The 13,155-nt window shown below is 40.3% G+C and overlaps 1 protein-coding gene across 1 annotated transcript in view; it reads left to right on the top strand.

Moving 5' to 3' along the window:
- Positions 1-11,049: 11,049 nt before the first annotated feature.
- Positions 11,050-13,155, top strand: part of tmem232 (transmembrane protein 232) — a 78,017-nt gene continuing 75,911 nt past the window's right edge. The window contains exon 1 of the mRNA XM_063069151.1: positions 11,050-11,137. The gene's annotated coding sequence lies outside the window, so the exon portion shown is untranslated. The remainder of the gene's footprint in view (positions 11,138-13,155) is intronic.

Here is a 13,155-nt window from a genome sequence, read left to right as displayed (position 1 = left end):
CACAGGTCTTTGGTACTCGGCCAGGTACCCTGTACCCATCTAGGCTGGGTACTTTCAGTAAGTTCACTATCCTGAAGTATACTTTCACATCAGTTTCAGAGACTGAAATCACAAGGTCGTTGGGGCTGTGGGAGTTCATGAAGGCGCCTCCATGTTTTGACGGTCAAAGAAAGCATAAAAGGCATGAGCTCATCTGGGAGTGAAAGCTTGTTGTCACACATTTTGCTTGGTTTTACTTTGTAGGATGCAAATGCATCCAAGCCCTGCCACAGCTGTTGAGGATCCTTCTGCGATTGCAGTTTGGTCTGGAACTTCAACTTTGCATGTGAGATGGCTTTCCGTACCTGGACCTCTGGTATTTTGCTTTCTTGCCAGACCTGAACATCACTGGCCTTCAGAAGATTGTGGTTCTCTTGGTTCATCCAGGGCTTCTGGTTGGGGAACAGTCTTGAATGATTTTGTGGGGATACACTTTTCCATGACTGACTTTATAAAGTCTGTGATAACCGTGGCATATTCATTCAGATTCTCTGTTAAGTCCTTGAACATGGCCCATTCCACCACCTCTTTGTTATCCTGACCTCTGGAGCCTTACTCTTTAGCCCCTGCCTGTATGTAGGTAGGATGACGACAGCTAGATGATCAGATTTCCCGAAATGCAGTCTTGGGATGGAATAGAAAACATTCCTAATTGTAGTGTAGCAGTGGTCAAGTGCGTTGGGATCCCTGGTGCTGCAGGTGATGTGTTGATAATAATTGGGCAGAGATTTCTTGAAGCAAGCCTAATTGAAGTCCCTGACAATGATTTGCAAGGCATTAGTGTAGACTATTTCTTGTTTGCTGATTGCAGTACTCAGTACATCGAGTGCTTGCCTAACATGGCGGTATGGAAATTGTGATCAGGATCACGGAGGAAAACTCACTCAGTAACTAGAACAAGTGGCATTTAATCATTCGATGTTCCAGATTGGGAGAACAAGAGTGCATCAAGACTGCTGTCTCCATGGGCCACAAAGAGTTTATCATGAAACATAGACCCCCACCTCTTGCCTCCCTAAATGTTCTGCAGACCAATCTAACTGATAGATCAAGAGCCCCTTGGGCTGGGCCACCTTGTCTCGCACGTCTTGAGTGAGCCATGTCTCTGTGAAATACTTATGCAGCAGTCCCTCATTTTACTCCAATATAGCAACCTTGCCCTTAATCTTGTTGTCCAATGACTATACATTTATTAACAAGATACAGGGTAGAGGAAGACTTACACCTCACCATTTCAGTCTGGCTTGAAGTCCTGCTCACCAACCTCTCTTTTGGCTGTTGGTGATGTACCTTCATCTGCATAAAGGTGCCGTACCTGCTTTCCAGAGAGTCAGGTCCTCTGAGTCCTTCAGAAGATCATGAAATCGCTAGTTGATCCAAATAGTTCAAAAGTACATTTCTTAAAGGGAAATTATAGGCTGCAGGTTGCAGAGATAGTAATTCGGAAGAAGTATATTCATAAGTTTTGTGAGCTGCCAGAAGACATCACTGTGTATTGCCAGTGCTATCTTGCAGTCAGAAGCACAATGTTGTTTTGCAGATGACATAAAGATTGCTGATGTTGATAGTGAGAAGCATAGGTATGTCCTACAATACAGCATTAATTAGTTAAGATAGATAGATAGATACTTCATTGATCCCAAAGGAAATTATATTGTCACAGTAGTATTACAAGTGCACAGGTATAAATATTAGAAGAGAAGTAGAAAAAAAATAAGTCTAACAGGAGGGGGTCATCTCTTCTCCAGCTATAGGTTGACTCATTATAGAGCCTAATGGCTGAGGGTAAGCATGACCTCATATAGTGCTCTTTGGAACAGCACAGATGTCTTAGTCTATCACTAAAAGTGCTCCTCTGTTCAGCCAACGTGGCATGTAGAGAATAAGAAACATTGTCCAGAATTGCCAGGATTTTCCGTGGAGTCCTTTGGTTTAGACAGCCTCCAGTGTGTCTAGTTTGACTCCTATAACACAGCCAGCTTTTCTAATCAGTTTATTGAGCCTGTTGGCATCACCAGTGTTGATGCCATTGCCCCAGCATTCCACCGCATGGAAGATTGTACTGGCGACAACAAATTGGTAGAGCATGTGAAGGAGAGGCCTGCATACTCCAAAGGACCTCAGTCTCTTCAGGAAGTAGAGGTGACTCTGGCTCTACTTGTACACGGCCTCTGTGTTGGCGCTCCACTCAAGTCTGTCATTCAGGTGCACCCCTAGGTACTTGTAGGTCCTCACCACATCCACATCCTCACCATCAATAGTAGCAGGGAGCAATGCATGCTTAGTCTTCCTAAAGTACATCACCATCTTCTTTGTCTTACTAATGTTGAGCTGCAGATGATTCAAAGTCCAAAGTCCTCCACCAGGACGCTGTATTCATCTTCTCATTCACCCTTTATACATCCAACTATTGCTGAGCCATCTGAGAATTTATACAGATGACATGATTAACTGTTGTATCTAAAGTCTGAGGTGTACAGGGTAAGCAGGAAGGGAGCCAATACAGTCCTCTGCCGGGCCCCAGTGCTTTTTATAGCCATGTCTGACACACAGCTCTGAAGCCGCACATAAAATAGAGTAAGCAATAGCAGATGGAATTTAATCCCAATAAATGATGCACTTCCTGGTTTTCATTAGCTGGGACAGGAAACATAAAAGCAATGAGATTATGTACAACTTTATAAAATGTTGTTTAGTTTACAGCTGAAGTATCATGTATAGTGTTGGTCACCACACTAGGGAAAGGATTTGTAATGGAGAAGGTGCAAGGGAAATTCATAAAGTTCTCTGGAATGAAGAGTTTCAGTTATGAGAGACTGCAATAGCTTGGGTTTGTTTTCCAGTGGAGTGGAGAAGAAACATGAATTGTGTACAACTAGAGTGGATTGTAAGAATCTTTCCTAAAGCAGAGGGGTACTGATCATGGCAATCCAGAAGTCACAGGTACCATGGTAGTGTAGGTCCTCCCCATGGAATATGTGGGTTTTCTCCGGGTGCTCCGGTTTCCTCCCACAGTCCAAAGACGTTCTGGGTAGGTGTTTGATAAGTGGGTTATGACCAAATGAAAAATGGTTGGAGTCGCTTAGCACTTGTGCGTTTGTTAGGTGCGTCAAAAATCAAACTTGGAAAAATTAGCGAAAATAGTGAAAAGAAAATTGCCAATATTTATATAATGATGTCTACCAGAAAACACAGTAATGCTCTGCATTTATTCTTGTCTAAAGTTCTGAAGTTCTAAGTGAATTTCATTATCAAAATACATATATGTGACCATATAAAACCTGAGAGCTTCATTTTCTTGTGGGCATACTCAGCAAATCTATAGAATAGTAACAATTACAGGATCAATGAAAGATCAACCAGAGTGCAGAAGACAACAAACTCTGCACATGCAAATATAAATAAGTAGCAATAAATAACAAGAACATGAGATAATAGGATGAAGAGTCCTTAAATAAGATCATTGGTTATGGGAACTTCTCAACGGATGGGCAAGTGTGTGTAGTTATCCCCTTTTGTTCAAGAGCCTGATGGTTGAGGGGTAGTAACTGTTCTTGAACCTGGTGGTGCGAGTCCTGACACTCTTGTACCTTCTACCTGATGGCAGCAGCAAAAAAGAGCATGCCTGGGTGGTGAGGGTTGCTGATGATAGATGCTGTTTTCCTGTGACAGCATTTCATGTAGATATGCTCAATAGTTGGAAGGGCTTTACCTGTGATGTACTGGGCTGAATCCACTACCTTTTGCAGGATTTTCAGTTCAAAGTCATTGGGATTTCCACACCACGTCACGATGCTTGTGTGAACTCCTGGCAGTCGTTATCTTCCCCCCCTCCCCACCACTGAGGGGGGAGAGGGCATGATCAGCTTCATTTCCTAGGCACCAGGTCATACCATCTTTAATTACCCACAAAGTTAACTTAAGACTATACATGAATTGGAATGTGATGCACCCCACAATGTAATTACAATCATATTACAAAGAAATATCTACATGAAATACAGTATACAAACAACATACACAGACCTGCTGTTCCAAAAGAAACTTGCCTCAGGTCTCCCCTAAATTTTGCCCCTTTAACCTTAAACCTATGTCCTCTCGTATTTGAGACTTCCAATCTAGGGGTAAAGATACTCATCATTCACCCCATCCACACCTCTCATAGTTTTATACGTTTTTATTCTCATCTCTCAGCTTCCAAAAACAAACTAAATTTCTCCAACTTATTGCAGTTAATGCTCTCTAAGTGAGGTACATCCTGGTGAACCTCTTCTGCTCAAATGGTTCAGTTTATCATCAGAGAATGTATACAGTATATAACCTGAAGTACTTGTCTTCGCAGACACCCATGAAAAACAGAAGAACCCTCAAAGAATGAATGACAGAGAAACGTTAGAACCCCAAATCCCCCTGCATCAACCTCCCTCCCCCGCCTGTTTCAACAAAAAGCATCAGCGTCCACCACCCACCAAGTAACAGTAAAGCACCTAAAGAGAGACCACGATCTGCAGTCAACAAAGATTATTGTTAACCCGACTGTTTGACATGCCACAGGCGCTGTCTCTCTCTCACTGACAAGGGACAGAGAGATATCCATTTTTACAGCGAAAGGAGAGACTGACAGTCACTGTTAGGATATTACAGTCTGCTGCGTCGCATTTTGTTCTGAGATTCTCCGACTCGAGAATTGGCAACAAACCACCACCAAGAGAAAGAGAGTGTGACCGCTGGACTACAAAGACCTCTGTCCGTACATCTGCCACAGTGAAATCCTGATGTTCCACCTCCTGCAACACCTCAGTCGGCAACACCGGCCTGAATCGGTCGTTCTCAGGGCTGCACTCCGGATGTGCTATCATCCAAGCCGCGCCTGGAGAATGTCAGAAAACAGTCGGCCAGCGGGCTCCAGGAACAAGAACCCCCCCCCCAAAGAAAACACACAGTTTGAGTGCCACTTGCAGATCAGGACCTCGATGGAACCCCAACCACCTTGAACAGGAAAGGAAAAAACACATTAAAGAGTGGAATTTAAACTGTTTCCGCAGATGAGCTTGAAGAAGCAGCTACTGGGCGCCATCTCACCTCCACCCTCGAATTTTCCATAGGCTCTCTCCAAAGCCTCCACATCCTTCCTGTAATACAAGAACTGCAGGTAACACTCCAAATGTAGCCTAACCAAAATTGTACACAACTGCAATATGACTTTATCACCATTTTTATTCAACATCCTGGCAATGAAGGCAACTATCAGGATCAGAGTCAGATCTAATATCGCTGGCATATGTTGTGAAATTTGTTAACTTTATGGCAGCAGTACAATGAACTACATGATAAATATAGATAAAAAAACTGAGTTACATTAAGTATATATGTGTCTATTGAGTAGTTAAGTTAAAATAAGTAGTGCAAAAAAACAGAAATAAAAAGTAAAGAGGTACTATTCATGAGTTCAACGTCCACTTAGAAATCAGATGGAAGAGGGGAAGAAGCTGTTCCTGAATCGTTGAGTGTGTGCCTTCAGGCTTCTGTACCTCCTGTCTGATGATAACAATGAGAAGAGGCCATGTCCTGGGTGGTGGGAATTCTTAATGATGGACGCAACCTTCCTAAGGCACTGCTCCTTGAAGATGTCTTGGATACTGTGGAGGCTGTCTATGTCACACAGTTTCTTTACTCATCTAGGGATCTGTGTTGCCACCTTCTGGAAACTATGGACATATAACCCAGTATCCATCTGCACTACTTAAAACAATTCAACCTCTCTAAGTTCCTAACTGAATTTTCTATTCATAATCCTGCCCTCCCCAAACCCAACCACAAACAAGAGAAAATCTACAGATGCTGGAAATTCAAGCAACACCCACAAAGTGCTGAAGGAATTCAGCAGGCCAGGCAGCAGCTATAGAAAAGAGTACAGTTGACGTTTTGGGCTGAGACTCTTCAGTAGGACTGGAGGAAAAAAAAGATGAGGAGTCAGAGTTAGAAGATGGGAGGAGAGGAGCAAGAAACACAAAGTGATAGGTGAAACGGGGGGCAAGGAGTGTGAAGTAAAAAGCTGATAAGTTTATTGGTGAAAGTGATACAGGGCTGGAGAAGAGGGAATCTAATAGGATTTTTATATTTATTTCAGAATATCCCTGTTTTTTGATCAAGAAGTTTTTTTGATCGGATTGATTCTATTATCTTTTATTTGGAATAATAAAAGACCAAGAATTAGTAAATGTCACTTACATGAGTTGAAAAAGGAGGGAGGTCTCACTTTGCCTAATTTAAGAATGTATTACTGGGCTGTTAATGTGCAAAACATGTCCTTTTGGTTATATTGGGTTGATAAGAATGATCAGCCAATTTGGGTAGACCTGGAATTGAAAGCTGTGAAACAGTTTTATTTAACCTCGTTATTGGAGCTGCTTTACCTGTACAATTAGCTAAAGTTGCTAATTTAAACCTATACCCTGTGATTAAGAAGTCTTTACAAATTTGGCTCCAGTTCCGCAATTTTTTTAATCTTAAAAAATTTAAACTTCGTAGTTTAATTTATCGAAATTACTTTTTTAAGCATTCTTTGAGTGATCCGATTTTTTTACTTTGGAAAAATAAAGGTATTAATTATTTTTTGGATTTATTTAAAGAAGATAGATTGATGTCTTTTGAACAATTAGTTGATAAATATCCTCTTTCATACTCACACTTTTTACAATACCTTCAAGTTAGACAATTTTACAAAAAATATTTGTAATTTTCCTTACTTATTGGATGCTGACCTGTTAGATACTATTATGGGTATGAACCCCTCGATGAAGGGTTCTATCGGAAGAATTTATAATTTATTATTACAATGGGATAAGCGTCCTTTATTTAAGATTAAACAAGATTGGGAAAAGGAGCTCAATTTGACTTTTATGACGGAGGATTGGACGCAGATTCTGAAGCTGGTTAACTCTTCTTCGATCTGTGCTAGTCATTCACTGATTCAATTTAAAATTGTACATTGTTACCATTTGATGAAGGAGAGACTGTCTAAAATATTTCTTAATGTTGATAGTTATTGTGATAGATGTAAAACTGAGACAGCTACACCAACACACATGTTTTGGTCTTGTTCTATACTGGAACAGTTCTGGAAGTCAGTTTTTTCGACAATTTCTAAAGCACTTAAAGTTAATTTACAACGTAACAAATTTACTGTGCTTTTTGGAATAATTCCTCAAAATATCCGTGGTATCTCTGTGTCTGACCAATATGTTATTGCATTTGTTACATTGATCGGAGGGCCATTTTGATGAAGTGGAAGGATACATCAGCTCCCACTTTGTCACAATGGTTCTCTCAAGTGATGATTTGTCTTAGTTTGGAGAAAATTAAAGTCGAACCTTTGAACATATGTTTGATTTTGAGAAAAGATGGGGTTCATTTGCTCTTTATTATCATTTGAGTTCATTGATAGATTTCCTCCACGATCTAATTGTAAATTTTTGGTACATTTTTTTTCTTGCTGGCAGTTTGATGTTTATCTTTAGAAACTTTTTGTATGACGCACGGCTCTGGGGTTAAACACCTGTTGGGTTTTTTTCCCACTTTTTCTTGCTTAGTAAGGTTTTTTTTATTATCACCAAAAATTTTTCAATCTTTAAAATAATGTTTTTTTTTCTTGAGACATTGTAAGTGTTGCTTACTTCGATGTACTCGTGTTAATGTTGGATAATAATAATAATAATAATAATAAAAAGATTTGTAAAGGAATCTAAAAGGAGAGAAATTGATATTCATGCCATCAGGTTGGAGGCTACCTAGGCAGAATATAAAGTGTTGCTCCTCCAACCTTCCCAAAGTGTGGCCTCATCACGACAGTAGAAGAGGCCATGGATGGACGTCAGAATGAGAATGTGAGGCCACTGGGAGGTCCCACTTTTTCTGGCAGAAGGAGTGAAGTTGCTTGGTGAGGTGGTCTTCGAATCTACATCGATTCCATCATCCAAATTGTTGACATAGAACGTAAAAAGAAGCAGTCCTAACAATGACTCCTGTGGAACATCACTAGTCACTGGCAGCTCCCTTTATTCCCACACTTTGCCTAATGCCAATCAGCTATTGCTCTATCCATGGCAGTATTTTTCTTGTAATACTATGGGCTCTTATCTTGCTAAGTAGCCTCATGTGCTCTGAGGAAAGCAAACTGAGGTTGCTTTCTCTGGAGGGGCAGAGCCTAAGGTTCATTTATCATGTAGTATACAAACCTGAGATTCTTCTTCTCCAGAAACAAAGAAAACCATGGAAGTCAGTTCAAAGAAACAGCAAACTCACCTCCCCAGCACAAAAATGAAAGGCAACACGATCATCGACTACCCCCAAACCACCCTCCCCCACACAAAATGCAACATTCCTCACATGAAACGCAACAAGAACACCGACACCCCCCCAAGCCCCCTGCACAAAGAAAGAATGGCAAAACAATCATTAACCCATCCAAACCCCATCTCCCACACAAAATGCAACATTCCTCACATGAAACGCAACAAGAACACCGACACCCCCCCAAGCCCCCTGCACAAAGAAAGAATGGCAAAACAATCATTAACCCATCCAAACCCCATCTCCCACACAAAATGCAACAAGAACATCAACCCTCAAACCCCACCCCCACTGCACAAAAACAACAAGAAAGAATGGGCCACATCACAAAATATAAAAACTATAAGACTGAAAAAGTCGATAGTCCATAGTCCAAATCGATAAATGCAGAACCTTGATAACATCCTCCTACATCGTGAAAAGAGAGAGACGTGGCTCGAACGCAGAGGCCTACTTTCCAGGCACAGTGATGGACCACACAGGCTCCTTCACTGGCAGCAGAGCAACCCCATCAGTGATCAAAAGGCAGGTAGCCGACACTGAACCCACATTCGACTTCCACTTTTGCCTCGATGTTTCAATCTTCTTCGTCATATTAATCAGCGAATAATGGAAGCATTGATTGACAAAATGGAATCGAACATTGACTCACGCCTTGTCTCATAGTATCTTCACCTTGAGGCTCACGCTCACCTTCTGGAAACTTCTCAGAGACAGCAAAGCACTGGACCTTCCAAACTATCAATCGCAGGCTCTTACAGTTCCAGAAACACATTTAAGATGAAAAACAGATGTAAAAGAAGTCAAATAAATAGTTTTGTGGTCTATCCAGAAAATGTCGACCAAGACCTAATACAAGTTTCTTATAAGATTATGAGGTGCATAGTTAGAGTAGACAGCTTTTCCCTAAGTCTGAAATGCCTAATACTAGAAGACGTGTATTTATGGTGAGAGGAGCAAAATTCATTCAAAATGTGCAGGGCAAGTTGTTTATTTACACAGAGACTATCTCACTGGGGTATGAGGCCATTGGCTACCCTCACCTGGTTTAGCCCACTTGTTGCAGCAGTATACCTGGCTGTGCCCACTGTCACATGCTTGGAGCCACAGGTAAGAGTTGAGTGTTTGGTGGGGCCCAAAGGTGAGTGAGCTGCCCTGGAGTAGCCCCTTCACCAGAGGTGCTACTCCTCACAGTACACCCCATACACCCCTCCTCGGTGCTACTCCTCACAGTACACCCCATACACCCCTCCTCGAGATAAACCATACTAACAGCCCCGTTGAAGTCCAACCACATGGTGAAGAAAGCATTAAAAAGTCTAAAAAAAATTGGCATGTCCCCCTTGACCTTGGCCAATTTTTATAGATGTACCACAGAAAGAATTCTATCAGATGCATCACAGCTTGGTGTGGCAACTACTCCGCCTGAGACTGCAAGAAACTGCAGAGAGTTGTAGACACAGTTCAGCACATCATGGAAACCGGCCTCCCTTCCTACTTCTTGCTGCCTTGATAGAGTAGCCAGCTTAATCAATGGACCACACTGAAGATTCTTTCCTCTCCCATTGAGCTGAAGATATAAGAACCTGAAAGCACATACTGCCAGATCAAGGACAACTTCTATCCTGCCGTTATGAAACTATTGAATGGTCCTCTAATCCAATAAAATGGACACGATCTCACAATGCACCTTATTGTCTACCCGCACTTTCTCTGTAACTAGTACTTCATTCTGCATTGTTATTGTTTTCCCTTTTACTAACTCATTGCACTGTTATGATGAAGTAATCTGTATGGGTGACACACAAAACAAACATTTTTCGCTGTACCTTGGTATATATGACAATAATAAACCAATTTGCTAATTTATCGAAATAATCACAGGCAGAATTAAGACATTTACACAAATGTGGATTGATGAATGAAATTAACATGATGTATTAAAACATGTTTCTAACTTGATAGTTTCTTAAATAATAAAAAGGATTAACAAGGGGATTACAGTTGATTGTTTCCCCAATTGACCCTCGCTGTTAATTGAGATGAAGAAAATACTTCCAAAGGTTTTTGATGAAGTGCTGCATAATAACTTGTCATCAGGTTTGAAAAAAATAAGGGGTTGAGGGAGCACAGCTAGAAAATTGGCTAGGTAACTGGAAAACGAGTTATAAAGAAATGTTTGGTTTACAAGCTGAGGTAGTTGTTTAGTGGAGTTCCTCGAAAGATGGTAGTAGGGTCAGGGTAGGGGAAAGGGTCTCATACCCAGTGAAATGGAAAATAGAGCTTCTCCACTGACCTTGCATAGGACAACCAGATTTACTTTTAAAATCGCACATCCTGTTGAATATGGGACCGTTGACAAATCTAGCACATAACTAATTAGCTGTATTAAATAAAAAGCTATTCAATTCTGAGGTATTTAAAGGGAAGGCCATAAATCCTGGCCTAAGAAATAAATAAAAACGGGATCGTGCATTAGCAGAAATGTTAGCAATCCCTTTATTTCCGTTTCATATATGTTTTTTTGGGGGTGCTGGAGGGCGAATGGCTGTTTTAAATCCATTAAAACATTTAACCTAAACTTTGTTTACAGTAATCACCTTGGCTTCTGGACAACCGCAGCGCAAGCCCCAGAGGGTCTCCATGGAAACCACCGCCGCGACAACAGAGTTGGGACGTCGAGGGACGCTTCGAAATCCGGGCTCGGTCTGAACTGAATGGGAACCGGAGATATCCTCTCATACTGGTATTAGATCAATTTCTGTACTATCGCAGCTACCCCTCTCTTCGTCTCTACACCACGGTATTCTTCTCCTCCTCCGGCAAAATATCATTGAACTAGGAATTGCTTTGCGAGTAGCAATTAAACATCCCATTTAAAAAAAACTTTCCCAAACTTTTGCTTCCTTCTTCATTGCCGCTCTCCTGTTTTTAAATGAACACTTCCGAGGTGGGGTTGATGCGCGTTTCCTTCGAACCCAGGAGTTGAGTATACTGTAGCAGATTATGAATTTAATAATATCGCTATCATTAAAGTGGCGGCGAGCAAATTGGAAACGCAATAACAGTGTATTCTCGATTGTAATGGTTTGAGTCCGACAAACCGGAGGCTGTGTTAAATCTGTCGTTAGGCAAGGTGGCAGTTGATTGAAGGACCGAGTGCCTGGAGGAAGCAGTGACTGGTATTAAATAATAATAACTGGTCAGTTTTGAAACTTCTATCTGCAATAATTGTTTGCCCTGCTTTCAAAAGCATCATTAAGTATTGCGGTAGACAGAATGAGAACTTGATGGGGACAAAAGTAGATTAAAAGACATGGTGAATGCAGGTGGAACTGTAGAAGATTGTTTATCATAAAAATCAGATGCCAAGGAACATATCACTCTGGGAGAACACCTATAATTTAACACCTGAGCAAACAGAATTGAGGCATAGCCAGATAAAATTAAACTGGAGAGAAGAAAATTCAATAAATATTTCCCTCCAGAGGTTTAACAAATACAATTTGGACAAAAGTAAACCATAAATATGAACAGAACAGGACTATTTAACTCATCAAGCTTGTTTAGCTGTTCAGTAACATAATGGCAGGTCTACAGCCTAACCCCCTACACTTGCTACGTTCCCTGTTATCCCTTAGTTCCTATGAACAAAATCTTACCAGTCTCAAACATCAATTAAAAATTTGATTTGGCATCTGTTGCCCTTTGAGGAAGATAGTTCTAAAATTCCAAAGGTTTGCTTCTAATTTGAGTATTGGGATATGAAAAGGACTAGAAAGACTGACTCCCTGTCTGTTTCCCTTCTTTTAATGTCTCCTTAACTCTGATTCAATAATTCCTTGATTTTCCATACTTCTTGGATGTATAACCCAAACAATTTCTCCAAACAACTTAATCCTTGAAGTATAAGTACCACACTAGTGGACCCTCTTCAAGGCCAATGTCATCCTTCCAAAGGCATGGGACCCAGAACAGCAAACAGTATTTTAGATGTGGTCTAATTCTATACCTGTTATATAGCTTATATTTGCTTATTCTACAGTCCCCTAGGTATAAATTTCTGATTTCCAAGGCTGACCTTGAGTTTATTTTTCTGTACTTGTGTATGATCTACGTATATTTGTGGCGTGTGCATCTTGGACTCTCTTTGGTCCTCCTTCATCATTTACAAACCCCATTTCCAGAAAAGTTGGGATATTTTCCAAAATGCAATAAAAACAAAAATCTGTGATATATTAATTCACGTGAACCTTTATTTAACTGACAAAAGTACAAAGAAAAGATTTTCTATAGTTTTACTGACCAACTTAATTGTATTTTGTAAATATTGAAAATCTTTTCTTTGTACTTTTGTCAGTTAAATAAAGGTTCACATGAATTAACATATCACAGATTTTGGTTTTTATTGCATTTTGGAAAATATCCCAACTTTTCTGGAAATGGGGTTTGTAGAAAGTATTTATTTAAGGATTAAAATGGATGACTTCAAACATATCTACCTTGAAATTCATTTGTTGCAGTTTTCCAATTTGCTTAATATATTAATATCTAACAATTTTATGCTTGCTTTTTAAATTCTATTTATGTGTCAGATTAAGATGAGCATCAAAAGTCTAAAAGTGTAAATTCAAAGAGGATAGAGGGGAGAACAATACAAAGAAAACAACACATTGAGTGGTTAACATTGTATAGGTACTGTAATTGAATTGACTTTATTACTTATATCCTTCATACAAATGAGGAGTAAAAATCTTTTAAGTT

The sequence above is a fragment of the Mobula hypostoma genome, chromosome 16 (assembly GCF_963921235.1).
Source record: "Mobula hypostoma chromosome 16, sMobHyp1.1, whole genome shotgun sequence".
In the NCBI taxonomy this organism is placed as follows: Eukaryota; Metazoa; Chordata; class Chondrichthyes; order Myliobatiformes; family Myliobatidae; genus Mobula; species Mobula hypostoma.
The sequence above is the reverse complement of the archived record's forward strand: the minus strand, read 5'-3'. Positions and strand labels throughout refer to the sequence as shown.